Source organism: Thalassophryne amazonica, chromosome 1, assembly GCF_902500255.1.
Source record: "Thalassophryne amazonica chromosome 1, fThaAma1.1, whole genome shotgun sequence".
NCBI classification, from domain to species: domain Eukaryota; kingdom Metazoa; phylum Chordata; class Actinopteri; order Batrachoidiformes; family Batrachoididae; genus Thalassophryne; species Thalassophryne amazonica.
In genome coordinates this window covers 65,432,630-65,460,019 of record NC_047103.1, presented here as the reverse complement: position 1 = coordinate 65,460,019, position 27,390 = coordinate 65,432,630, and positions in this window count along the sequence as shown.

Here is a 27,390-nt window from a genome sequence, read left to right as displayed (position 1 = left end):
GAGAACCAGGGACAGATGCGGGACATGAGATGGAAATACAACCAACATCCTCTGGGGAAACTGATGTACAGAATAGTGAAGAGCACAATGACCTGAGGAACCTAACAACAATTCTGGCGAAAAAAAAACCTGCTCGGGACGGGTGACCATCAAAACCAGAAGTAACACAAATTGAATCAAAGGAAACCAAGCCACCCACAAAAACAATTGGGGAATGACAGACTTGATGATTCCAACAGGAAACCTGACCCAAGTACATCTTAAATAAAGTAAATTTAGGAACCAAAAAGAGGGACAATTTTGAAGACAACCAACAAAGAAATAATAGACCAACGAGCAGAGAGAGAAACAAACTGTGAATTGGGCTGAGAAATGATCTTGCTTAGTCAAGGAATGGAAAAATGAAATAAACCTAACAAGGGCATGATAAAATGAGTCAAACAATGATTTAGTGACTTGGCCCTGAGGGGACCAGAGCTGAGTGGGAACAGGCCGAAAGAAAAAACAAAAAACAAAAAACCCTGAAATGGACAGTAGAAGTTGTCAAAAAAAAAAAGCAAACCAACAAAAGAACCAAAATGAAAAACCATCTGTTTTACCACGCTTGTAAACTGTGGAAAAACCAGCGGGACATATTCAGGGAATAACCAAAAGTAAAGGATTTCAAAAAGGACTTAGATGGGAATTGACTGAAATGTGAACATTGCATGGTACTGAAAAGCATGATAAAAGAAATTATTATTAACCAATTAGTGACCACAAACTGAGAAAACTCAAACGTTGACTAAATTGATTTTCAGGCAGAAATGACGTGAGAACAACAACATACTGAATCATAATTGAGCACAAAATTAACCAAACAGTCCTACCAGCGGCGTCTTCTGAGTTCTCCTTCTGGAACGGTGTTGTCAGTCGGGTGGTTTGAGCAGGTGCCGGTGACTCGGGAAATGAGTGCGAACTGGAAGTTCCAGGCAGCGTGCGCGCTGTCGAGCACTGGGATGTGGAGATTTTCTCCGGTTCAGGAGTTGGAGGCGAAGTCAAGGATGATTCCTGGGAAATGAGCCCAGCTGTGCGCTGAGGAGCGGTGAATGTCTTTAGAGTTCCGGCTGATGGTTCGGTCGATATGGGTCCTGTTGATGAGCCGGCAGGAAGTGCTGGTAAACAGTTGCTCTGCGGCTTGTGGCGGATGTGCAGCGAGATGTATGGTAAAAGACTCTGGTGGCGAGTGATCCGCTACAGCATGCTGTGGTGGTGTGATGATCTCTGCAGGAGCTTCAGACAGTGAGGATGTCTCCACTCAGTCTGGAAGTAGGCATGCCGGGGAAACCCCTGTAAGTGCCACTGAGCACGAGGGTGACGATCTTCCCGATGGCCCTGGTGACGTCATCATTCTGGAGAAGTTGGGTAAAGGTTGCATTTCAGCGTAAGCAGAAATGCAAGCCGGTGTCTGATGCTGTTCTTGAGTTATGCGTATCATCCTCGGGGCAGGAACTGGGGTTTGACGAGGCATAGGCAGGGTCGGAATTGCATCCGGCTGACGAGCCTGTCCTTCCACCAGATGAGGCCCGGCTAGCGTCCGAGGAAATATGTGTCGTGGTGCCAGAATAGGTGGCTGGCTGGGCGTAGGTGTTTCTGCAACAGGTGACAGCCAAGATTCAGATGCTGACAAACCAGGAAGTGAGACAGCCACATCTGAGATGGTGATAAAAGGAGGTGGGGTTGAACATGCCTCACGTAAATCAGATTCAAACAAAAAATCCATTGGATCTTCAATATATGGAGGGATTTGACCTTCCAAAAACTGGGATTTAATGTTTACTAAATCTGGATAGTCAGACGCTATTTCTGGTTCGGCCTGTAGAATGCGCTCTAAAGTCTCAAAAATTCGCTATCTGTGCCGTTCATCAGAACAGTCCAAAAATTCAAAAAATAGTTCCTGAATACTGAAAACCACTGTGGCAGTGGACTGGAGCGCCTGTGCTTCAGCTTCTGATGACATGTCCTCGTCATCATCCTCATCAACATCCTCCCACTCAGAGTCACTGTCTGACAGCAGGAGGCTGGACGGCAGGTGTCGGTTGGGTTGGTCGATCCAGGCTGGGACTTTCCCCGCAGAAAACAAATCATCCAAATCTTCCAGTCCAGGAAAAAATTGGTATAACCACGAATTTGCCTCAACAAGGTTCCAAGCTTGATCCAGATAATCAAACTTCCTCTTCGGTGTGAAACAGGAGTGAAATCTGTTGTAGAGGGATTTGATATCAGAAAAAAATGTCTATAATGGTGGTACAATTTGCGGCTGTGACAGCAGGAAGAGAAATCGCTGTGTCCATGTGTGGCCAGATTGTTCTGTCACGCATGGTGACAGCCTGGCTCATAACAGGTGGACACAAATGTGAGTTCTCACCAGGGATGGAGTAAGTAAAAGGTTTAATCATCAAAGCAATCAGGGAGTCGGTACACAGGTGATCCAGCAGTGAGGCAACGGTAACAGACAGGCGAAAGGCTGAAGCGTGGTTCCACAGATAGACACAGGTCAAAATACACAGCGAGGAGGCAATCAGAGACAAAGGCAAACTCAAGGTCGAGGACAAAGCAAGGTCATAAATCCGGCAGGCAAAAAACAAGGCAAAGGAGTACTTGGAACTATGGCTGGAGAGTGACATGAAATGAACAATCTTGCAGTGAGTAGTGAGACTGTGAGGGCTTAAATAACTGGTGGTGTAATTAGAGGAGAAATGAGGAGCAGGTGTGCAGAAGGTGCTGGGAGGGGGCATGGCCGGGGAAGACAAAGGTAAGTGCAAGAGAGTGCAGTGAGGCAAAAGCAAAGTCAACTGGGGCAAGATACCTAAGTGGCTGGAAAACCAACGATGCAAAGCAAGTAAAGTAAGTGGCATAAAACAGTGTATAACATGACGTGTTCCAGACAAGCAATAATGCGTGAGCAAAACAAAAGGGGAAACAAATCTAGGAAATAACATGACTAATCCAAATAGCGGGAAACATGAAGATCCATGATTATTATCGAAACTAGAACAAGGACCGATACAGATTACAAACTGAGCAGAAAATAACTGACATGAAACAAAACCAGTAATCACAAAATAGATGATAAACAGAGAATAAACAAACCCAGTGATTACAGAATAATGCAATAAATAAAAGATAACTGATAAACAGAAAATGCAATAAATAACAAATGGACCATGATATGAAAAGAAACACTGCAGGTGAATAATAACCAAAACCTGTGACTAAAGCATAATACAAGAAATGTGATAACCAGAACTAGACTTAGAGGACCAGGAGTGAACAAACAATAACCAACTACATTATAAAAGAAAACCAAATAAAGAATCCGTGATGAAAGTGTAACATAAAGAAAAGCAATGAATAACTGAATGACTGCAAACTAAATAATAAGATAACGAATGAAACCAATGACTAAATAGAAAACAAAGCAATAAACAGAATCAAACAGACTAATATGGTAAAGTATAAACTAATGAAAGGTAAAACCAGAGAATCAGAGAGGAAATAAGGCAATGAATGAAGACCTAGCCCCTGAGCCGGGGCTGGGCATGACACCTTGGAGTAATTTTTGATCCTACATTGTCCTTTGACCTCCACATTAGAAATATTACTATACTGCTTTCTTCCACCTGCGAAATATAGCGAAGATTTGTCCCATCCTGTCTATGGCTGATGCTGAGACCCTGATCCATGTGTTTATCTCTTCTAGATTGGACTACTGCAATGTTTTATTTTCTGGTTTACCGCAGTCCAGCATTAGAGGTCTCCAATTGGTTCAAAATGCTGCTGCCAGACGTTTGACATGGAGCAGAAAGTTCGACCACATTACACCCATTTTAACATCCCTTCACTGGCTTCCTGTCCCAGTGAGATCAGATTTTAAGGTTCTGCTGCTAGTCTATAAAATTGTTCATGGACTGGCACCTCCCTACCTAGCTGAACTAATTAAACCTTACGTACCGGCCCAGGCTTTGCGTTCTCAGGGTGCAGGACTACTTTGTGTCCCTAAGGTGAATAAGAAGTCTGCAGGTCACAGAGCTTTCTCTTATCATGCCCCTGTTCTGTGGAATGATCTCCCCGCATCAATAAAACAGTCAGATTCTGTGGAGACTTTCAAGTCCAGACTTAAGATGCACTTATTTTCCCTTTCGTATGGCTAGCATACTGGCATAGTATAGTTCTATGCTTTTTACTCTATTAATTAATTTATTAGGAAATGGAGCGTGCCGCGGCCTCAACTTTACCTAAATTCTGGGTCTTTTAGTGAAGCTTAGGGCTAGTGGCCGGCGATCACCTTAGTGTTTCTGTTTTTCTTGTTGTTTAATGCTGGCGAATTATACTGTATTTCTTGTCTTTCTGATGCCTGATTCTGTTTTTTCACTCTGTTTAAGGTGCAGCTCCATCCAGAGATAAGGTGTGGTATTTGTGCTGGAGACCCTCCTGTCCTGTGCACAACAGCATTTCCTGTATATTCATTTTGTGAATTGTTCTGTCATTTGTGTCTGTAGCATGGCCCAAGCAGAAGGGTCACCCCTTTGATTCTGGTCTGCTTGAGGTTTCTTCCTCAAAGGGAGGTTTTCCTTACCACTGCTGCTCTGGGGGTTAGTAAAGTTAGACCTTACCTGTGTGAAGCGCCTTGAGGCATCTCTGTTGTGATTTGGCACACACTCTTGTGGCCACGAGCGCAAAGGGTTAAGAGCGTAACTAGTGGGTCTGGGGGCATGCCCAGACCCACACAACTGCGGAACTAATGGGCATCCCACACACACTCATGCAGGACATGGGACATGGGGGGGGGGGGGGGGGGGGGGTAAATACCGGGACTGTCCCACCCAATGTGGGATGTTAGCAGCGCTGCCTTGGTCACCACTGGACGTAGGCTTTGGAAATGACAAAAATAGGCACACAAGCTCATTTCAGGTAATATGAGTTAATTTCAGTGACACCTGCTTCTAATTTCTATCATGCATGTGATATTATACCCTGCAGCAAGCCCAGACATGTCCACCAGGCGGCAGTGTTCAGCAGGTGGAAGCAAGGTCTATGGTTATGCATATTAAACAAATGAAGTTGCTTCAAGGTTAACTAATGTCAAATATCTTTATCCACATCATATTTAATTTTGAAAAGCCTTGTGGGGAAAAATTATTTAAAAAGTAGATAAATTTACTGCAGGGGTGGCACTCTGGTGAGGCTATAGTGGTGGCTACATGAACTACTGCTTCTTAACGTTTTTCTGACCAACGCAAGATCACTCAGAAATAAAATGGATGAATTGAAGCTACAGGTTGCAACAAACATTATGAAGGACAGCATCCAACTCATCACAGAGCTGTGGTTTCACGCATTTCACACAGATGTCGAGCTAGCAGGCCACACAGTACACCAACGGCACAGGATTATTGCAGAGCTGGTGTACTGTAAGAAATCACTGATCCCAGTCTTAGGGCCCTTTCACACATAACACGACTGAAGATGACTGTCGCACAAAGGAGGAACTGCGTGCCACTCGTGAAAAATCAGAGCTGCTTCAAATGCCTCATCAGAGCTCTTTGTGCAAAGTCAAAGATAACAGTCCAAGGCCTCTTTGAACATCAAGTCAACAGAGCTGGAAATTTAAAAAAGTTAAACTAACACCTGAAAAATAAAAGTTCTCCAAACCAGAAGTACTTTATGTGGGACAGTTTATCATTTGCTGGTGTGCCTGTAGACAATCCTGAACACTTGGTAAAAAAAAAAAAAAAAAAAAAAAAAAAAAAAAAAAAAAAAAAAAATTGTACATGAAAGCCATGAATAAAATTACATTTCCCCAAACACTGAGCATTTTTTAAGAGAGCAAGATAAAAGTAAGATATGGGAACGGTTTGAACTGAATGATCACTTTTCAAAGGAAATGCATTGGAGAAGTAAAGCACTGTATTATGTTTAAAGCAGCAGAGACAGAAAACGGGTCTCGTGGTTGTGGATAAACTTTTACATCAAGGAACAACTATTCTGAGACTGAAACATTGCACCCTGGCTGTTTTGATGAGGAAGAAAATTATAAGGATTCAATGCAAAATGGAACTCTGACAAATAAATAAATAAATAACAAAACAAACAAAAAACTTAAAGTGTAGAAATATCCATTTTTTATATTCACCTAGGAGATTCACCCTTTTTTTTCATCCTCATTTGCAAATCTGGGACATCAACACAAATTCTAACATAAATATTTAAAAACAGATTACAAGAAGGTGCAGGACAAGCACACAACTTTCAACATATTAAGTTAGGTGTAGGGTTAGAATTACTGTAATAATAGGGAAAAGATGACTTACCACTTTTTTCTTTTACACAGATGATCCATTAGGGCCCCTTCACACATAACACGATTGAAGCCAACTAGCGCACGAAGGAGGAATTGCATGTCATTCATGAAAATTGGAGTTGCCTCTAATGCCTCATACACCTGTCACAACAACTGTTTGTGCACACCAGTAGTCGAAAGACAGTGTGCCCCTTTGAGAGCCCATTCAATCCCTCTTGCGGCAAGTGTCAGCCAAATTCCAGGTGACACACGAACATCCAACACCGCTCCATGGAGACTTAGAAAATTTGGGGCCATTCACGCCATCAGCACGAAAACAGTGAGCAGACAATCACTTTCAAGCTGGCTGTGAAATTTGTTTAAGTGCCTGCACGAGTGTAGCGTTGCAAAAAGCAACACACATGTGGCCTGCCTGTGTATCTTGCATGTCGCGCTCCCCGCTGCCTCCAACACGTGGCGTGCAGGGAGGGGGGCACACTTGCATAAAATGCTGATATGTATGTGCAGACATGAACATATGGAGGCCGGACAGCCACATCTGAGAGCATACAGCATGGCGAGCTGGAAATTATGGCTCAGTGCACACAAAGTGCAACATTACAAACAAAGAGACCACCGTCAGGCAGTGGTGGGCACTGTTCACCTAATTGGATAGCCGATAATTATCGAAGCTAATGTTTTTGTTAGCAGATTAGCTTTTCAGATAAGTTTTAAAACCATCATCAGACCAATTATCTTCCAATAAATTGAGTTCCGATAACTTTTAGGCCACTAACTTTTTTTCACATAGCTAGTAATGTTGAAAAACATTTATAATCCCCTTTGCTCCTGTCTGCTATGTATTTTGCAGCAGTGAGGCAGCTAAAAGGAGCTAAGCGCAACTCTGCCCCCAGCAGGAAGGGCCTGGCTGCCAGACTGCCACAAAAAAAAGAAATCATTATTCCTTAGGGCCCTGTCCCACTGGCGTTTAGGAGGATTTGCGGATGGAGTGCGCACAAAAGTGGCCCATATCCGCCAAACAACCGCAATAACCGTGTAACATTCCTGTATGAGTCGGCCGCCATCCGAACATGTCCATGATCATCCGCAGAGGCACGCATGTCCGCAGCCAGGATTTTTGAGTGGCTCAAAAATCCTGCTGCGGATGAGATCCGCATCACTGCCTGAACACATACTGAAGACATACGCAGGACATACACAACCAACGCGCCGCATATCCCCTGTCAACCGACGGGTTGGCGCAGCTTGGCGGCGGACCGGGACAGTGTGCAAAACAGATATGACGTGTGCCCAGCACGGCCACATCACGGTCGCAAATGCTATGTCGCGCATGCAGACAGAGTGGGCACGGATGAAGCGAGTGCATCACGGCCGCTGTGCCCCTCATGGGGGCGCCTCCGCGGTCGCCTTCGCTTCTGTTCCCTGTTATATCCACTTTTCTTCCTCATGTATTCGCTGATCCACCCCGGGACATTTGTCATTTCCGCCCACCTTTGTTGCGGACGCTCAGCTTTTGTCTCCTCATTTCATGCGCAAATCCTCCTAAACGCCAGTGGGACTGGGCCCTTACAGTGGTCCTGCCATGAGGCAGAGGTCTTGAAATGGAAAACAGGTTTGACTTATGGTTTTGATTTGATTTGACAGGGGTGAAAGGGGAAAAAAAAAAGGGCATACAGCATGTCCTGGCCATTGAAGAGGGCACTAAGTTTGTGTGTTTTCGAGGACTTATATATTTTATATGTTTATATATTATACAGTAATGTGTGTTTAATGTGTGTGTGTGGCTCTCTGTGATAAAAACACACAGGGTACAATACACATTTAAAATATTTATTTGACACTTCGAAAGAAACAAACTATAATGAAGCATGGACATAAGTGCTGCTCCACTGCTGCAGGTGGCAGGAATGAATCACCTCTCTTCTCTGCCACCATCACCAGAGAGTTCAGTTTAATGCCAACCACAGAGCCAGTCTGCTTGATCAGTTTGTCCAGTCTGGATGTCCTTCTTGGATGTGCTGCTCTCCCCAGCAGATGATGGTGTAAAAAAGGGTTTCTTGCAGATGTGAAACGTCTGCAGCTTCCTCAGAAAGTTCTGCCTGCTATGTTCCTTCCTGTACAGATGGTTGGTGTGGGTTGTCCAGTCCAGTTTGCTGTCCAGCCACAACCCAGGGTACTTGTAGGAATCCACACCCTCCACCTCAGCTCCCTCGATCAGAACTGGTCGCAGTCTTGGTCTGGACTTCCCAAAGTCAATGACCAGCTCCTTTGTCTTCGAGGTGTTGAGCTGTAGATAGTTTGTGTGGCACCAGACAGCAACGTTCTCTAGGCTCCTGTATTCCTCCTCTCTGTCATCCTCTATAATACAAAATATATAATATAAAAATGCATTGCATCATTACTTTTCAAAAGGTTTCTTGTATGATTCTGTACTTAAAATAAAATCCTGTACTCCTCTTACCATAAATGAGTGAGTAGGACTCCATTTTTAGACAAGCGTATAAACAGCTGGTCAGGTCTGTCCAGACACAGAAGCTGTTTGCGCTGACTGCACCTGAACTTTGTGAAACCTCTGTCAGTCTGTCATTCTCCCTCTCTTGCACATAGAATTCAATATGGATTCATTAAGGGGCTTGGTCCCCACACGGATACGTCATAACATTTCTGACCAATCAGATGTGTTCTTTAGAATTTTTTCTTAATTTTTGTTTAATCTTTTTTTTTGTGAGATAAAATAAGAATTATTTTAAACCTAGCCCCTCTTTAAGCTTCTGACAGTTTGTGCAGAAACTCTTTGGTTTTGCAAATCAATTATTGCAGCAGCTGTCTGGGTGGCTGGTCTCTGACGATCTTGGAGGTGAACATGCTGGATGTGGAGGTCCTGGGCTGTTGTGGTTACATGTGGTCTGCAGTTGTGAGGCCAGTTGGATGTACTGCCAAATTCTCTGAAACACCTTCCACAAAATGGGACCCGTAACCTCAAAGGCTTTATCTCCTCAAGTTTTTAAGAGCATTCAAGGAACATCCAGAAGCATCTGGTTCACTGACGTAAGGGCTCTGGAGGGCTGGTGCAACCTAATAATAAGGTCAGACAAGTAATCCACGGCCGGCCCATTCAGAGACTTAAAAACAAATAAAAGAATCTTAAAATCAATCCTGTACCTAACTAGAGGTCAGTGAAGGGAACTGAGCACCTGAGTTATGTGTTCATGCTTCTTTGCCCCAGTTAGGAGACAAGCGGCTGCATTCTGCACAAGTTGTAGGCAGTTAGCTGTGACTGGTCAATGCCAACATACAAGGAGTTAAAATAATCTAAGCAAGATGTAATAAGTGCTTTGCACTGTGTACCTGTCTTGCACCTTGTTGTATTCTGTTATGTGAGTCTTGCACGATTCTTGTTTCCTTTTGCACTATTTGTACTAGATTTGCAGTTTCAGAGTGAACTCAAATATGCAGGCAGCAACCAAACAAGATGTAAAGTGAAACAACTGTGATTTATTTGCCAAAATCAAGGCAAGTCCAACCAAACAGACTGAGTTCAAAAGGGTTCCACAGGAGTAAAAACAAAATACAAACCACAAAAACACAGGCAAAGAGAGGCAACAAAGAACGGGGTAAGACAAAGACGATGAACACAGAGATGCTATACAAAGCAAACTCACAGAGGCATAAAGGCTAATCAATACATCAGTAGTGACAAAGAATAATCCAGCAAGTGAATTACAAAACGGTGCCGTATTTAACAGGACACAAATGAACAGATGAGCCACAGGTGTGGAGTGCACAGGTGAAGGGTCGACAGGGACACAAGACAAGCACACGAACAAGCAACAAAACTGACACACAAAAAGTGACACAAACCTAAAAAAATTCCCGGGGATTAGTGGAAACTAAAAGGTGAACCACAAAATAACCAAGTAAGACACTAACAAAGATGTAAGGGCCCTGTCACACTTTCACGATTTAGCCAGTGTATGCTGACATATAAAAAAATGCCCCGAATACGCTGGATACGTCAAATACGTTATGCCGCTGTCACACCAATGATGATTTAGCTGGCATATGCTGACAGCCCGCTTTCACCAAGCGGTTCGGGTTGGTACTGCACGATATGATACGGGTAGGAACAGTTAAGTCTGGCTTGGTTTGCTTTTCCGCTGCCGGCAGAACCCTTTTGACAGGTGGAAAACGTAAGTATCGACTAGCACATCATGGAGCACACGTACACTGTCTCGCAGCGCATGTGCATTTTTTAAATAAATTTTTGTCTTGGTGGATCATGGGATTTATTTTCATCGCGTGCAGAATGCTGAAGGATCAAGTGATGTCTGTAGTAAACGCTGACATGAATGAATGAGGCACTGTGACTCAGCTTTTAAAATAAGTTAATTGTTTTGTTGCGGCACAAAGTGCCGGCATTCTACATCAAATCAAAATCAAATTTATTAATTTATATAGCGCCAACTCACGACAAGGTCGCCGCAAGGCGCTTCACACAACACAACTCGGAAAAACAAATAGGTCTTAAGTCTTGATTTAAAAGTATCCGCAGACTCTGACTGCCTTATGTGCGCAGGGCGAACGTTCCACAGAGCAGGGGCACGATAAGAGAAAGCTCTGTGACATGCAGACTTTTTATTCACAGGTTCTCTGGTTCAGGCTGAAAAACGCACCAGGAGAAGATAAAACAGAATCCAACCTCCGAGAGACTTCTTTTAAAATGGTTTGTTTCTTCAGCCATGACAAAGAACTAAAGTATTTTCAGGTGTCATTTTCAGCCCACATATGCGGGACATTTGAGACGTGCTGGCATACATCAAAAATATTGTGCATGCCCAAAATGTTTCAATGTACTCACTGTATTACAATGTATATCAACATGCTCTTAATTTATACAAAACTTACCCATAACATATTAGACGTATATCAGTATTTTTAATATGGTCGGTATATACTGGCTAAATCCTCAAGGTGTGATAGGGGTGTAACTGAGTGCAAACGGGGAAAACACACAATTGACATTGGCACAGGACTGAATCACACTGACAATTAACACAGGGACACAGATGGGACAGATCACAAAGATAACTAACAGAAAGACACAGACAGGGGGCAAACCACAACAATTTGTCTTTTTTATGTATTTGATTTGTGTCACAAGTGTGTGACTTGGAAATTATAAGGCACGAGCAATAAGAATCCAATCTGTATTGCCAAACTTAATATATAAAAAGGGCATTCATCAACTAGTATGTGTTGACATTTCAGTATAATAAATGCCTAGCAGAGGGATTACAAAGTACTTGGACACTTTTGCTTCATTAGATGCTGAAAAAGCTTTTGACGAAGTTAACTGAACAGGTCTATTTATAACTGTGTAGACATTTAGGTTTGGAGCGTAATTTATCCAATGACTTAGGACTTTATAAACCTCATCCTGTTTCTCTATAATAACAAATGGCTGTATTTCACAGTGATTCTCTCAAGAACAAGACAAAAGACAAGAATGCCCACTCACTCCTTTAGTCTTTTCTTTATGTACAACATTCCAACACTTTACATACATTCATGATCCATCATTGTAATACAGTCTACAGATTACATACATACGTAAATCGGTCTTTACGCAGATAACATTCTTTTATATCATTCATCAAATTCTTTCCCAGAAACAAGTAAATGCATTTTTAAATATTTTGAAATATATTCAATTATGAATTGGGCTAAATCTACACTTTTGACAATGTGTTGGGTGGAAAGGAAAACTGTGACTAAGAAAAACCCTCTTACTTGTAATAAAGGTAGGGAATGTTCAAAACATGGACATTAATGTCTCTACAAAGTTGTCAAAACTTTCCTGAGGGATGAACTCTGCCCATCTTAAAGGACAGGCTGGTCTGGCTGATGGTCTGGCTGATGCACTCGGTGCTTGGGGCTGTTGCCTGATTTATCAGGCCATCTGTCCTCTCGCCACTTATGTCCTCTTTTATATTAAGTCCCTTCAGCTGCTCCCTTGTTTGCACTTGGGGTCGCCACAGAAAATCCAAGGTGGGTCTGCATGTTGAATTGGCACAGGTTTTACGCCGGATGCCCTTCCTGACGCAACTCCACATTACATGGAGAAATGTGGCAGGGGTGGGATTTGAATCCGGAACCTTCTGCATTGAAACCAAGTGCATTAACCACTTGGCCACCACCCCAGTTGCTGAAAAATTCAACCTGGGGTGCCCAACATGATTTCTTTACATTGGCTTTGAAAATTTGTGAATGGGTAAATCAGTATCTTTGCATACCACCTAAATGCAGACGTGAATCAATTTAAAAAGAAGACATAATTACACTATTGTAGACAGAAAAACTGAATTGGGCATCAAGAATTCTCATGGAAATACAGCTCTAGAGGCCAGTCTGAAGTTGCAAATGGTATAATTCCCATTTATATGTGTCAGGATGTGAGGTTTTGGTTGATTTTGTCTTGATTGGTTGCTTCTCTTGCTTGGGTTTTCCTGCTTTCTGCCCTTTGTCCCTCTTGTCTGTCTCTCCTGTCGCTTGGTGGTGGGCATTTCCCTCTCTCTGGCCACACCCTCATTCTGGTGTGTTCCACGCACACCTGCTCCCAATCTGCACCTCATCACCTGGGTATATTTAATCTCCTCAATTTGCCCCACTCCCTCACCATATTGATGCGCCTTGTGGCTTCGCTCGAGCTCTGTTTTTGTGTATTCCTGACTTGCTTGCCTCTCGTGTGTTATGACCACCTGCCTGTATTATCGACAATGCCTAAGCCTGATGTTCCATGTACCTCTGCTCTTGCTGAACTGCCTTTTTGCGTACCGGACCCCGTTTACTGCTTCAGTAAACTGCTTTTACTCACAGAGCTCTGTTGTTGAGTCATGCATTTGTGTCCAGCCTTTCTGTGGAACCAGACCTGATAATATGTTCCGCTTTCCAGGCCAATGCAGTATTAAACCCAGACTTTATAGTTAGTTCCAATGAAGTAGGGGCGGTGTGTAAATATGTAAATAAAAACAGAATACATTTGCAAATCCTCTTCAACCTATATTCAATTGAATACACCACAAAGACAAGATATTTAATGTTCAAACTGAAAAACTTTATTGTTTTTGTGCAAATATTTGCTTATTTTGAAATGGATGCCTGCAGCACATTTCAAAAAAGCTGGGACAGTGGTATGTTTACCACTGTGTTACATCACCTTTCCTTCTAACAACACTCAATAAGCGTTTGGGAATTGAGGACACTAATTGCTGAAGCTTTGTAGGTGGAATTCTTTCCCATTCTTGCTTGATGTACAACTTCAGTTGTTCAACAGTCCGGGGTCTCTGTTGTCGTATTTTGCGCTTCATAATACGCCACACATTTTCAATGAGCAACAGGTCTGGACTGCAGGCAGGCCAGTGTAGTACCCACACTCTTTTACTATGAAGCCACACTGCTGTAACACGTGCAGAATGTGGCTTGGCATTGTCTTGCTGAAATAAGCAGGGACGTCCCTGAAAAAGATGTTGCTTGGATGGCAGCATGTGTTGCTCCAAAACCTGGATGTACCTTTCAGCATTGATGGTGCCATCACAGATGTGTAAGTTGCCCATGCCATGGGCACTAACACACATATACACAAATACAAATACAAATACAAATACTTTAGATTTTCGAATTCCAAATACAAATACAAATACTTTGTACTTTTTCAAATACAAATACAAATACTTTATATTTTGAGTATTTCAAATACAAATACAAATACTTTCTATGAACTATAAACAACAAATCAACACAAAAACTGATAAACCGGTGACAATTTATTGTGAAAATAGCATGACCAAATACTACTGATAAGTAAACGGTTGAATGTTTTATCACAAATTCACTATTATAATTTCACAGGCAATAATCAAACTATCACAATATATATTCTGTTTCCATCCGGCAGTGCAGCATTGAACTGAACATTGGTAGCCTTAGCATTACCCGGCACTCAGTGCTTTTTTTAGTTCTTGTTTTTTAAGAGATACTTGTTTGTTTTATTGCATGCCCTTCTGTCTGTCCCTACTGTTCTATGCTGCAATGTGACACTGAAATTTCCCCATTGAGGGATGAATAAAGGCTTTTCTTAACTTATCAATATTGCATCCTTTTGTATCCACCATATCACAAAACAATAATAAAATGTCATATCTTCTCATCTCAGTATATTGTATTATTGTATCTCAATCACAATAACGCGGAGCTTATAGTTTTCTGCTGTGTCTCAACACGGTGTCACAGAGATTCCCAAGTTTGAAAAGTATTTGAAAAAGTATTTGTAAAAGTATTTGGAAATACTTGGGATCGGCGATGTATTTGAAATACAAATACTTTGAATTCAAAATCAGAAAATACAAATACTCCGAAAAATGTATTTAAGTATTTTCAAATACAAATACTTTTGTATTTGGCCCCATGTCTGCTAAATATCTTGTCTTTGTGGTGTATTCAATTGAATATAGATTGAAGAGGATTTGCAAATCATTGTATTCTGTTTTTATTTACATTTCACACAACGTCCCAAATTCATTGGAATTGGGGTTGCATAAGGTTTAGGGAAAGTATATGGCTCACATTTTTTGGTTTTCTCTGAAAATCAGGAGACAAACCATTTATAAAGGTGAAGCACAGAGGGACCATTGATTACAGCCTGCACAGCAGTAACTGCTCATCAATCTCACTTAACAGAACAGAAAATCATTACGGTAACCGATTGTTCATTACAAAATAGTTTTCTTTGTCTGTGGAAGCAATTAAATTTTACAAATCTTTTTTAAACAAAATAGTCAAAGAATAGGTGGCACGGTGGTTTAGTGATTAGCACTGCTGCCTCAAACCAAGAAGGTCATGGGATCGCCTCTCACCTCGCTCTTCCTCTGTGGAGTCTGCATGTTCGCCCAGTGCGTGGCTTCCCTCAGAGTGCTCCAGTTTCCTCCCACTTCCAGACACATGCAGCTTAGGCGAACAGGTAACTTTAAATTGACTGAGTGTGGGTGCGGTTGTGTTTGTCTGTCTACAGTTGTATGCAAACGTTTGGGCACCCCTGATGATTTTCATGATTTTCCTTTATAAATCATTGGTTGTCTGGATCAGAATTTTCAGTTAAATACGTATATCATATAGCAGACGAACACACTGATGTTTATTATTTGTATTTATGATCTCCTTTTAACAACTGATTCTGGCAGTTCAGCCATTTTATTGCTTTTAGACCTCACAGTCGACCACACAATTCTTTTAGACCGCCTGAGAGATGTGCAGCACTTTGGAACATCTTTGTGGTTAAATGTGCTATATAAACAGTGGTGGGCACAGATAACCAAAAAATTAACTTCGATAACAGATAATCAGATAACTGAAAAGTTATCTTCGATAAAATGTATCAGAAGTTACAGATAACCGATAAATTCTAGTATTGTCTCCAGTATAATTGTAACTATTAACAAGCTGATTTTGAGTTTTAACAAACAATGAGTCAGCACTTCTGTCTTTCAGCATCCTACCCCCTGCTGGAAGTTCTAGTTTACTACATGGCTTCCAGCACAGACACCACTGAAAAAAGCCAGAAAGCTCAACTCTGTCCAATCACCGTGCTGCCATCAGGCTGAGGTCTTGGAAAATAAAGCCCTGCTGACTTATGGTTTGGTGTATAAATAAAATGAATACTGATAGAATAACTCCATTAATGTCAAATCTGTCATTTGTGCAAAGTTAACATATAACATATATCTTTTAATGTTGAATAATGCACTAATTCTGAAGTTTTGTAACAAACAGACAGATGTCATTCTGGGTAAAATGTGCCTCCGCTACACTGATTGGTTGATTAATTCTACACTCAACAAAAATATAAACGCAACACTTTTCGTTTTGCTCCCATTTTGTATGAGATTAACTCAAAGATCTAAAACTTTTTCCACATACACAATATCACCATTTCCCTCAAATATTGTTCACAAACCAGTCTAAATCTGTGATAGTGAGCACTTCTCCTTTGCTGAGATAATCCATCCCACCTCACAGGTGTGCCATATCAAGATGCTGATTAGACACCATGATTAGTGCACAGGTGTGCCTTAGACTGCCCACAATAAAAGGCCACTCTGAAAGGTGCAGTTTTATCACACAGCACAATGCCACAGATGTCGCAAGATTTGAGGGAGCGTGCAATTGGCATGCTGACAGCAGGAATGTCAACCAGAGCTGTTGCTCGTGTATTGAATGTTCATTTCTCTACCATAAGCCGTCTCCAAAGGCGTTTCAGAGAATTTGGCAGTACATCCAACCAGCCTCACAACCGCAGACCACGTGTAACCACACCAGCCCAGGACCTCCACATCCAGCATGTTCACCTCCAAGATCGTCTGAGACCAGCCACTCGAACAGCTGCTGAAACAATCGGTTTGCATAACCAAAGAATTTCTGCACAAACTGTCAGAAACTGTCTCAGGGAAGCTCATGTGCATGCTCGTCGTCCTCATCGGGGTCTCGACCTGACTCCAGTTCGTCGTCGGAACTTCGCACAGCCATTGAAGAGGAGTGGACCAACATTCCACAGGCCACAATTGACAACCTGATCAACTCTATGTGAAGGAGATGTGTTGCACTGCATGAGGCAAATGGTGGTCACACCAGATACTGACTGGTATCCCCCCCCAATAAAACAAAACTGCACCTTTCAGAGTGGCCTTTTATTGTGGGCAGTCTAAGGCACACCTGTGCACTAATCATGGTGTCTAATCAGCATCTTGATATGGCACACCTGTGAGGTGGGATGGATTATCTCAGTACAGGAGAAGTGCTCACTATCACAGATTAGACTGGTTTGTGAACAATATTTGAGGGAAATGGTGATATTGTGAATGTGGAAAAAGTTTTAGATCTTTGAGTTCATCTCATACAAAATGGGAGCAAAACCAAAAGTGTTGCGTTTATATTTTTGTTGAGTATATGTAAACCAACACGTTAATGTGAGGTGTGTCTTGTGTTGGTGTTTACAGATAAATGTGCTTTTGTAAAATATGCCATTTTTTCTTCGTAAAAAAACCCAGCCATTTTCAAAAAAAAAAAAAAAAAAGCCAAGTTGTAATTAGATAACCGTCTGATATAACCGCTGTCAAATAGAACACTGCCAACTACTGGTGCCAGTGCGAGTTTTGGCCCTTTTTCAGCTGATTTTTCATTTGTGTGAGAATTTTTTGGATCGCACAGAGTTTCAGTTTAATCGCGCGTCCTGCATCGTTTAGCATACATGGAGTAACGAGCTGCGTTTAACATCTTACGACCACCTCCTGATCACCGATCGTATGGTCAGATGAAAATCAAACCTGTTTGATATTCTTGTGCCTGTGCAAACACTGCATAAATCAGGCGCTCTAACTTTTACACCGTGTGGTTCTGTGGTACAGTATCTGCCCAGCTTCAGTTTGAATACTGCCATGAGCACTACTGGCCAGTAGATGGCAGTAGAGACCTTAAACACTTGCCAAAACAAAATTCCAGATAATCTGTGTCTGCTACTCTGCTATGTTTAAGATGCATGGAATTTAATAAAAGCAAACACAAAAACAACGTCTATAAACCCAGAGAATATATTCATGAGAGTTTTAGGCACTAGAGTTTAGTGCTGTTGTCCTGATCAGAGTGTCTCAAATGCATTCTCCTGTCGTGAACGTACTGAGATTACCGTACTGAGATTACCATACTGAGATTACCCTATCCTACCCATAATGCACTGCTGCTAAATTTAAATTTAATCTAAAACTGCTAAATGCTAAATTTGTGCTGTGCATATTTTCTCCAATCATAGCCACAGAAGCCTATAACTTCTTCTGGGTTGTCTGGGTGTCTTGGTGGTTTTCCTCAGTCTCCTCCTTCTTGCACAGTCACTCAGTTTTTGAGAACTGTCTACTCCATGCAGATTTACCACAGAGTGCCATACTGTTTGTATTTCTTCATAATTGAGTTATAGTCCAAGACATATTCAGTGGCAGTTTCTCATCAGAGAGCCTCGTCCAAAAACCACAAAACAGTCCAATCTGTCACTGAAGTTATCAGGGACAATAGATGGTATTAAGAACAGGGGTATGTAAACCTTTGATCAGGGTCATTTGGATAGATTCTGTTGTCTTTATGATTTTAAAAAAGAGTAAACACAGTTGTTTGACAACAAATGCCTTCATCCAAACACTAACCATGAGTGATTTTTTTTTTTTTATCATTCATATTCTCTGAAAAATGGCCATTCGAATGGTGGAAACCATTTGGATGATTCAGACAGCTTTCGGTGACGATCCTATGGGCATCACACAGATTAAGGAGCGGTACAACCGGTTTAAAGATGTCCGCACAACAGTGGAGAGCGAGCCACGCTCCGGGCGGCCATCAACATGCTGAAATGACCAGATCATTTCCAAAGTGAACGCTGTGGTCATGCGGGATCGTCGTGTGACTATCCGAGAAACTGCGGAAGAGGTGGACATCAGCACTTTTTTGGTACATTCCACTGTGACAGAAGATTTGGCCATGAAAAGAGTGGCGGTGAAATTCGTGCCGAAGCTGCTAACGGCAGAGCAAAAGCGCCTCCGTGTTGAAGTCTCACAGGACATGCTGTGACATGCCCACCTCTTCCACAATTTCTCAGATAGTCACATGACTGAAAAGTCACCGAAAGCCGTCTGAATCATCCGAATGGTTTCCACCTGGCTGTCGCCCAGTTTCTGGCAAAATTTGATGTGGTACTGCTCCAGTCATTCCGTCTTTTTCCTTGAAATGAAAATCCGCCGAGCGCACTGCACATGTCCTCACACAAAGGCTGCTTACCAGAAAATGATGCAATCGACAGGCGTGAAAAAGTTCATGCATGCGCATGGAGGTTCAAGGTTTGCCCATGCAAGCACGTGATTCAAATCCATCAGGTTTTTGCAAAAAATAAAAAGGTCCGATACTTTTCTAACAGACTTCGTATTATTCTGGTATGTATTTTGAGCACAATCATGGCACTGAAACTGCCCTGCTGGGTTTTTATGGTTTGATTATAGCTACTGACTCAGGTTGTCCTGCCATCCTGATGCTTTTAGACCTGTCAGCTGCCTTTGACATAGCAGACCACGTGACCCTGCTGCATAGTCCCGAGTGTGGGCATTACAGACTCTGCCCTCACCTGGTTCAGGTAGTACCTTACAGAGCAGCGCTTTTCTGTGAAGTTGAGTCACTTTTCTTCAGATGTGCAGTCACTCAAGGCTCCACCCTAGGCCCTATTCTTTTTCTTTTGTATATGTTGCCTGTTGGTGGTGTTTTTCAAAAATATCAAATTTCTTTTCATAGCTTTGCTGAAAATCAAATCAAATCAATTTTATTTATATAGCGCCAAATCACAACAAACAGTTGCCCCAAGGCGCTTTATATTGTAAGGCAAAGCCATACAATAATTACAGAAAAACCCCAACAGTCAAAACGACCCCCTGTGAGCAAGCACTTGGCATCAGTGGGAAGGAAAAACTACCTTTTAACAGGAAGAAACCTCCAGCAGAACCAGGCTCAGGGAGGGGCAGTCTTCTGCTGGGACTGGTTGGGGCTGAGGGAGAGAACCAGGAAAGAGACATGCTGTGGAGGGGAGCAGAGATAAATCACTAATGATTAAATGCAAAGTGGTGCATACAGAGCAAAAAGAGAAGGAAACACTCAGTGCATCATGGGAACCCCCCAGCAGTCTAAGTCTATAGCAGCATAACTAAGGGATGGTTCAGGGTCACCTGATCCAGCCCTAACTATAAGCTTTAGCAAAAAAGAAAGTTTTAAGCCTAATCTTAAAAGTAGAGAGGGTGTCTGTCTCCCTGATCCGAACTGGGAGCTGGTTCCAGAGGAGAGGAGCCTGAAAGCTGAAGGCTCTGCCTCCCATTCTACTCTCACAAATCCTAGGAACTAGAAGTAAGCCTGCAGTCTGAGAGCGAAGCGCTCTATTGGGGTGATATGGTACTATGAGGTCCCTAAGATAAGATGGGACCTGATTATTCAAAACCTTATAAGTAAGAAGAAGAATTTTAAATTCTGTTCTAGAATTAACAAGAAGCCAATGAAGAGAGGCCAATATGGGTGAGATATGCTCTCCCCTTCTAGTCCCCGTCAGTACTCTAGCTGCAGGATTTTGAATTAACTGAAGGCTTTTCAGGGAACTTTTAGGACAACCTGATAATAATGAATTACAATAGTCCAGCCTAGAGGAAATAAATGCATGAATTAGTTTTTCAGCATCACTTTGAGACAAGACCTTTCTAATTTTAGCGATATTGCACAAATGCAAAAAAGCAGTCCTACATATTTGTTTAATATGCGCATTGAATGACATATCCTGATCAAAAATGACTCCAAGATTTCTCCCAGTATTACTAGAGGTCAGGGTAATGCCATCCAGAGTAAGGATCTGGTTAGACACCATGTTTCTAAGATTTGTGGGGCCAAGCACAATAACTTCGGTTTTATCTGAGTTTAAAAGCAGGAAATTAGAGGTCATCCATGTCTTTATGTCTGTAAGACAATCCTGCAGTTTAGCTAATTGGTGTGTGTCCTCTGGCTTCATGGATAGATAAAGCTGGGTATCATCTGCGTAACAATGAAAATTTAAGCAATACCGTCTAATAATACTGCCTAAGGGAAGCATGTATAAAGTGAATAAAATTGGTCCTAGCACAGAACCTTGTGGAACTCCATAATTAACTTTAGTCTGTGAAGAAGATTCACCATTTACATGAACAAATTGTAATCTATTAGATAAATATGATTCAAACCACCGCAGCGCAGTGCCTTTAATACCTATGGCATGCTCTAATCTCTGTAATAACATTTTATGGTCAACAGTACCAAAGCAGCACTGAGGTCTAACAGAACAAGCACAGAGATGAGTCCACTGTCTGAGGCCATAAGAAGATCATTTGTAACCTTCACTAATGCTGTTTCTGTACTATGATGAATTCTAAACCCTGACTGAAACTCTTCAAATAGACCATTCCTCTGCAGATGATCAGTTAGCTGTTTTACAACTACCCTTTCAAGAATTTTTGAGAGAAAAGGAAGGTTGGAGATTGGCCTATAATTAGCTAAGATAGCTGGGTCAAGGGATGGCTTTTTAAGTAATGGTTTAATTACTGCCACCTTAAAAGCCTGTGGTACATAACCAACTAATAAAGACAGATTGATCATAGTTAAGATCGAAGCATTAATTAATGGTAGGGCTTCCTTGAGCAGCCTGGTAGGAATGGGGTCTAATAGACATGTTGATGGTTTGGAGGAAGTAACTAATGAAAATAACTCAAACAGAACAATTGGAGAGAAAGAGTCTAACCAAATACCGGCATCACTGAAAGCAGCCAAAGAGAACGATATGTCTTTGGGATGGTTATGAGTAATTTTTTCTCTAATAGTTAAAATTTTATTAGCAAAGAAAGTCATGAAGTCATTACTAGTTAAAGTTAAAGGAATACTCGGCTCAATAGAGCCCTGACTCTTTGTGAGCCTGGCTACAGTGCTGAAAAGAAACCTGGGGTTGTTCTTATTTTCTTCAATTAGTGATGAGTAGTAAGATGTCCTAGCTTTACGGAGGGCTTTATTATAGAGCAACAGACTCTTTTTCCAGGCTAAGTGAAGATCTTCTAAATTAGTGAGATGCCATTTCCTCTCCAACTTACGGGTTATCTGCTTTAAGCTGCGAGTTTGTGAGTTATACCACGGAGTCAGGCACTTCTGATTTAAGGCTCTCTTTTTCAGAGGAGCTATAGATCTATATATATAGATCTATAGATATATATATATATATATCCTCAATGAGGATATAAAACTATTGACGAGATAATCTACCTCACTCACAGAGGTTAGGTAGCTACTCTGCCCTGTGTTGGTATATGGCATTGGAGAACATAAAGAAGGAATCATATGCTTAAACCTAGTTACAGCGCTTTCTGAAAGACGTCTACTGTAATGAAACTTATTCCCCACTGCTGGGTAGTCCATCAGAGTAAATGTAAATGTTATTAAGAAATGATCAGACAGAAGGGGGTTTTCAGGGAATACTGTTAAGTCTTCACTTTCCATACCATAAGTCAGAACAAGATCTAAGGTATGATTAAAGTGGTGGGTGGACTCATTTACATTTTGAGCAAAGCCAATCGAGTCTAACAATAGATTAAATGCAGTGTTGAGGCTGTCATTCTCAGCATCTGTGTAGATGTTAAAATTGCCCACTATAATTATCTTATCTGAGCTAGGCACTAAGTCAGACAAAAGGTCCGAAAATTCATAGAGAAACTCACAGTAACGACCAGGTGGACGATAGATAACAACAAATAAAACTGGTTTTTGGGACTTCCAATTTGGATGGACAAGACTAAGAGACAAGCTTTCAAATGAATTAAAGCTCTGTCTGGGTTTTTGATTAATTAATAAGCTGGAGTGGAAGATTGCTGCTAATCCTCCGCCTCGGCCCGTGCTACGAGCGTTCTGGCAGTTAGTGTGACTCGGGGGTGTTGACTCATTTAAACTAACATATTCATCCTGCTGTAACCAGGTTTCTGTAAGGCAGAATAAATCAATATGTTGATCAATTATTATATCATTTACTAACAGGGACTTAGAAGAGAGAGATCTAATGTTTAGTAGACCACATTTAACTGTTTTAGTCTGTGGTGCAGTTGAAGGTGCTATATTATTTTTTCTTTTTGAATTTTTATGCTTAAATAGATTTTTGCTGGTTATTGGTGGTCTGGGAGCAGGCAACGTCTCTACGGGGATGGGGTAATGAGGGGATGGCAGGGGGAGAGAAGCTGCAGAGAGGTGTGTAAGACTACAACTCTGCTTCCTGGTCCCAACCCTGGATAGTCACGGTTTGGAGGATTTAAGAAAATTGGCCAGATTTCTAGAAATGAGAGCTGCTCCATCCAAAGTGGGATGGATGCCGTCTCTCCTAACAAGACCAAGTTTTCCCAAGAAATGGGGCCCCTCTGGGCCCCTCCCCCGATTGGGGAGGGGCCCAGAGGTGCCTGTGAGAAAACTACACAGTCCGACATTGTTTTTGCAAAGTTACACACTGATTCAATGCCAATTTTAGTGACCTCCGATTGGTGTAACCGGGTGTCATTACTGCCGACGTGAATTACAATCTTACCAAATTTACGCTTAGCCTTAGCCAGCAGTTTCAAATTTCCTTCAATGTCGCCTGCTCGGGCCCCCGGAAGACAATTGACTATGGTTGCCGGTGTCGCTAACTTCACATTTCTCAAAACAGAGTCGCCAATAACCAGAGTTTGTTCCTCGGCGGGTGTGTCGCCGAGTGGGGAAAAACGGTTAGAGATGTGAACGGGTTGGCGGTGTACACGGGGCTTCTGTTTAGCACTACGCTTCTCCTCACAGTCACCCAGTCGGTCTGCTTTCCCGGCTGCTCGGGATCTGCTGGAGGGGAACCAATGGCGGCTAAGCTACCTTGGTCCGCACCGACTACAGGGACCTGGGTAGCTGTAGGATTTTCCAAGGTGCTGAGCCGAGTCTCCACTTCGCCCAGCCTGGCCTCCAAAGCTACGAATAAGCTACACTTATTACAAGTACCATTACTGCTAAAGGAGGCCGAGGAATAACTAAACATTTCACACCCAGAGCAGAAAAGTGCGGGAGAGACAGGAGAAGCCACCATGCTAAACCAGCTAAGAGCTAATAGCTGCGCTAAGCTAGCGGATTCCTAAAAACACACAAAGTGAATAATGTGTAAATAATTTAGAGGTGATTCAGCAGAGGGAGTGCTTTAGTTAGGGCACATGAAGATTACACTGTGAAACAAATCGTTATCTAGTTATCTAGATCATTCTAACTGCGCAGATTAAACAGCTAACAGATACAGCAAAACACCGCTGTGCTCCGGAACAGGAAGTGATACAATACCGCAGTGAGAGCCAACCACCAGTAGAAAATGTCCAGAGGTTCCCTCATACGCGCTCAAATCCTTTCAGATCCTGTTTTGCCACCATCAGCATATTTAAATTGCGGTCAGATGGTCCTCAGATTGCACATGGACCGCCGTCGGTTAGGTGTCCCATTTCGATGGCGCCCAGAGGGTTTTGAACATGTGCATCATGCTTGGGGCCGCCGGCCAATTTTGACCAACTGCGTGGACTCTCGCAGATGGCTGTTAGGACGTTTTGGAACTGAAACCCGACACTTTTTGGATGCGCGACCATTTGTCATTCTGACGCCATTCTGCGTGATTCTGGTTATGTGTGACGGGTTATAATGATTAGGTTTCAAGTGCAGCTCATCTCCTGCAGTCTTATGCTATACTGTTCACCAGTTGTGGGGGGAGGGGTGCTCTTTCGCACCCCCCACCCCCCCAGCCCGAGGAATCCCAAAAAATTCTGGTCTAGATAGGGTTAATTTGGAACTATTATGGCCTCTGTCGGCCAATGTAGATAGACAAGAACATCCATGAAACAGTTCACAGTTGTGTATAGAAAAAGCAGAATGACATCTTTACCAAATTTGATGTCGCACAACTGTATTTTACATCGATTTTTTTTTTTTTTTTTCCAGTGCATTAGCCTTCATTGAACTAATTTGAATTAAGAGCTCTGCTGAGCAGGGAACATTAAATGTGCAACCACCCAAATGCTGTTATATCATCATCAAACAAAAGAATGACAAACCTAACCTCAATGATCAAACCTTCATCTACATTTCTTTGTTCTCTTTGTATTTCTTAAAATATAATTTGAGTGATGCATCATAATGGTCGCCCGCTTCCTCTGACCGCACATCAATTTTTTCTACCCCTCCCCTCTTTCATCCTCACATTAATTCTTCACCCACTCGTCTTCTTCACATCCTTCACTCAGCCGCCTGATGCTTCTTCCTGTCTTTCATCAGTCTTCTGATGTCCTCAGCTGCCTTGTCCACTTTACCTCACATGTTCTCTTCCACTTCAATATCTGCTTCCTGTGCCACCTCTGTTCCTCATCTTCTTTCCCGAAAGCTTGCCCTCTGCTGCGTCTTGTTTCGGGTTGAGTAATGGACAGCAGTGCTCTCAGCAGAGCAGCCCTTTTACTCTCACTGCCACTCTTCATAATGTTTGTGCTCTGTGAGGCAAACACCAAAGTAATTCTGTGGAAAATAACCCAAATGCAACCAGGCAGGAGAGAGGAGCATTACTTGTGTGTTCAAGAGTGCAGTATAATATGAAGTTTTACGACTTCCTGCAAATCGCTGATGCTACAGTTACAGAGATATGGAAGCTGTAGTTGTAATGCTGCTGTGTCCACGCCTCAGTCATCTGATATTTGCATCATGTTCCTGAGAGCCGGCGCTGTGCTGCCTGCGTCATATGAGAAACCGAGGAATAATTTCATCAGGGCTCAGCTTGTCAAGCATCTGTCATAATTATGTAAAGCTTCAGCGGCTATTACACTCCCACAGGTGATGATCTCCAGGGGCTGCAGTATGTTGCAGTATCACAGAGAAGCTGAACCCTTTGAGGCATTTTACAAGCAAAAGTGGGTGAAATATACGGAATCAGACAAACTCAATGCACTGAAATTGAAACTGAAGGGAGAACTGGGTGGGGAAAATATGGTTTTGCAGTTTCGGTATCAAATAGTAACTTAATTACATCGTGTTTATAAAAGATGGTTTATCTAGCAAATGTTGTTCAATGAGAAATTATCAAAATTACTTTTCTAAGAAACACATCTAAAGCTATGGTGTTGGGAGGAATTCCTCCATGACCCTGCAGTCAATTTTGACCTAATTGATACTCCCTAATGAGGCTAAACCGTATTTTATTCCAGTCTCATTATACCATAATGTACACATAAAAAAGTATGATAATAATGCCAGAGTGGCAGCTATAGCCAGGAGGAAGGATTCAATAAAGCCTCAAAATTTAAATGCTCCAATCATGTTAATACAAACAATTTTTAGACCACATTGTTTGTCTGATCATAAGGAATATAAAAAGCTATAGCTTGCTTGATCTGGGACTGAATTTTGTGGAGTTATAGCATTAAAAACAGCAGCAACAACAAAAAAATTTAACACACTTCCGCATTTTTGACACATGCCCTGATAGACTGCCGTCCTGTCCAAGGTGTACCCTGCCTCATGCCCTATGACTTTTGTGATAGGCTCCAGCCCCTTGCCCCCACCCCATGACCCTTGACAGGAGTAAGTGGGTACTGAAAATGAATTAATGTATACATGTGTATATACATGTAAATTCACATATACATGACATGCATTGACAAGTGCATACCTATGCACACATATACATAGATAGATACATTCAGAGACACAACTACACATACCCATAAAAAAGACTAACTTTAAAACAATTCACAACACTTCAAAAGTTAAAAACTAAAAAAAAACTTAAAACGGTCACATTCAAAAGTGGAGTAGTTTGTAATCCTAATTTTAAATGTCCCTGTACATAAAAGTGCACTAGCTTTTTAGTGTCTATTGTAAAATGTTTCAAGTAACTAAAAAGCAGTCTGCCCAAACTTGGTATTTGCATGGGGCACTTCAAGTGTTTACCAATCACTGGAGCAAGATGAATGACTACTGGACCAGTTTAATAAGGAGGAGATGTACAACGGTAAACTTATATTTAAAGCTTTGTAGATAAATACAAACCAATGTTTGCTGTATAGAATGCATTGGTGTGTAGAATATCTGTAATAAATCTCAGGGCAGAGTGCCAGACAAAATCAAGGGGTCTCAAAGTGGAAGCAGAGGCATGTCTATAGATGGCTTCACCATAATCCAGAACTGACATGAAGAATCAATTATCCCTTCCTACTGAAAATGGGAAAACCGACTATGTTTCTGGACAGTTGAGACTATATGAGACTTAAATGGATGTTTTTGACCCAACCATATACCAAGACATGACTTAGACTTAGACTTAGACAACTTTATTCATCCCACCAGGGGCAATTAGTTTCAGCAGCTTGTGTACTGGCACACAAAAC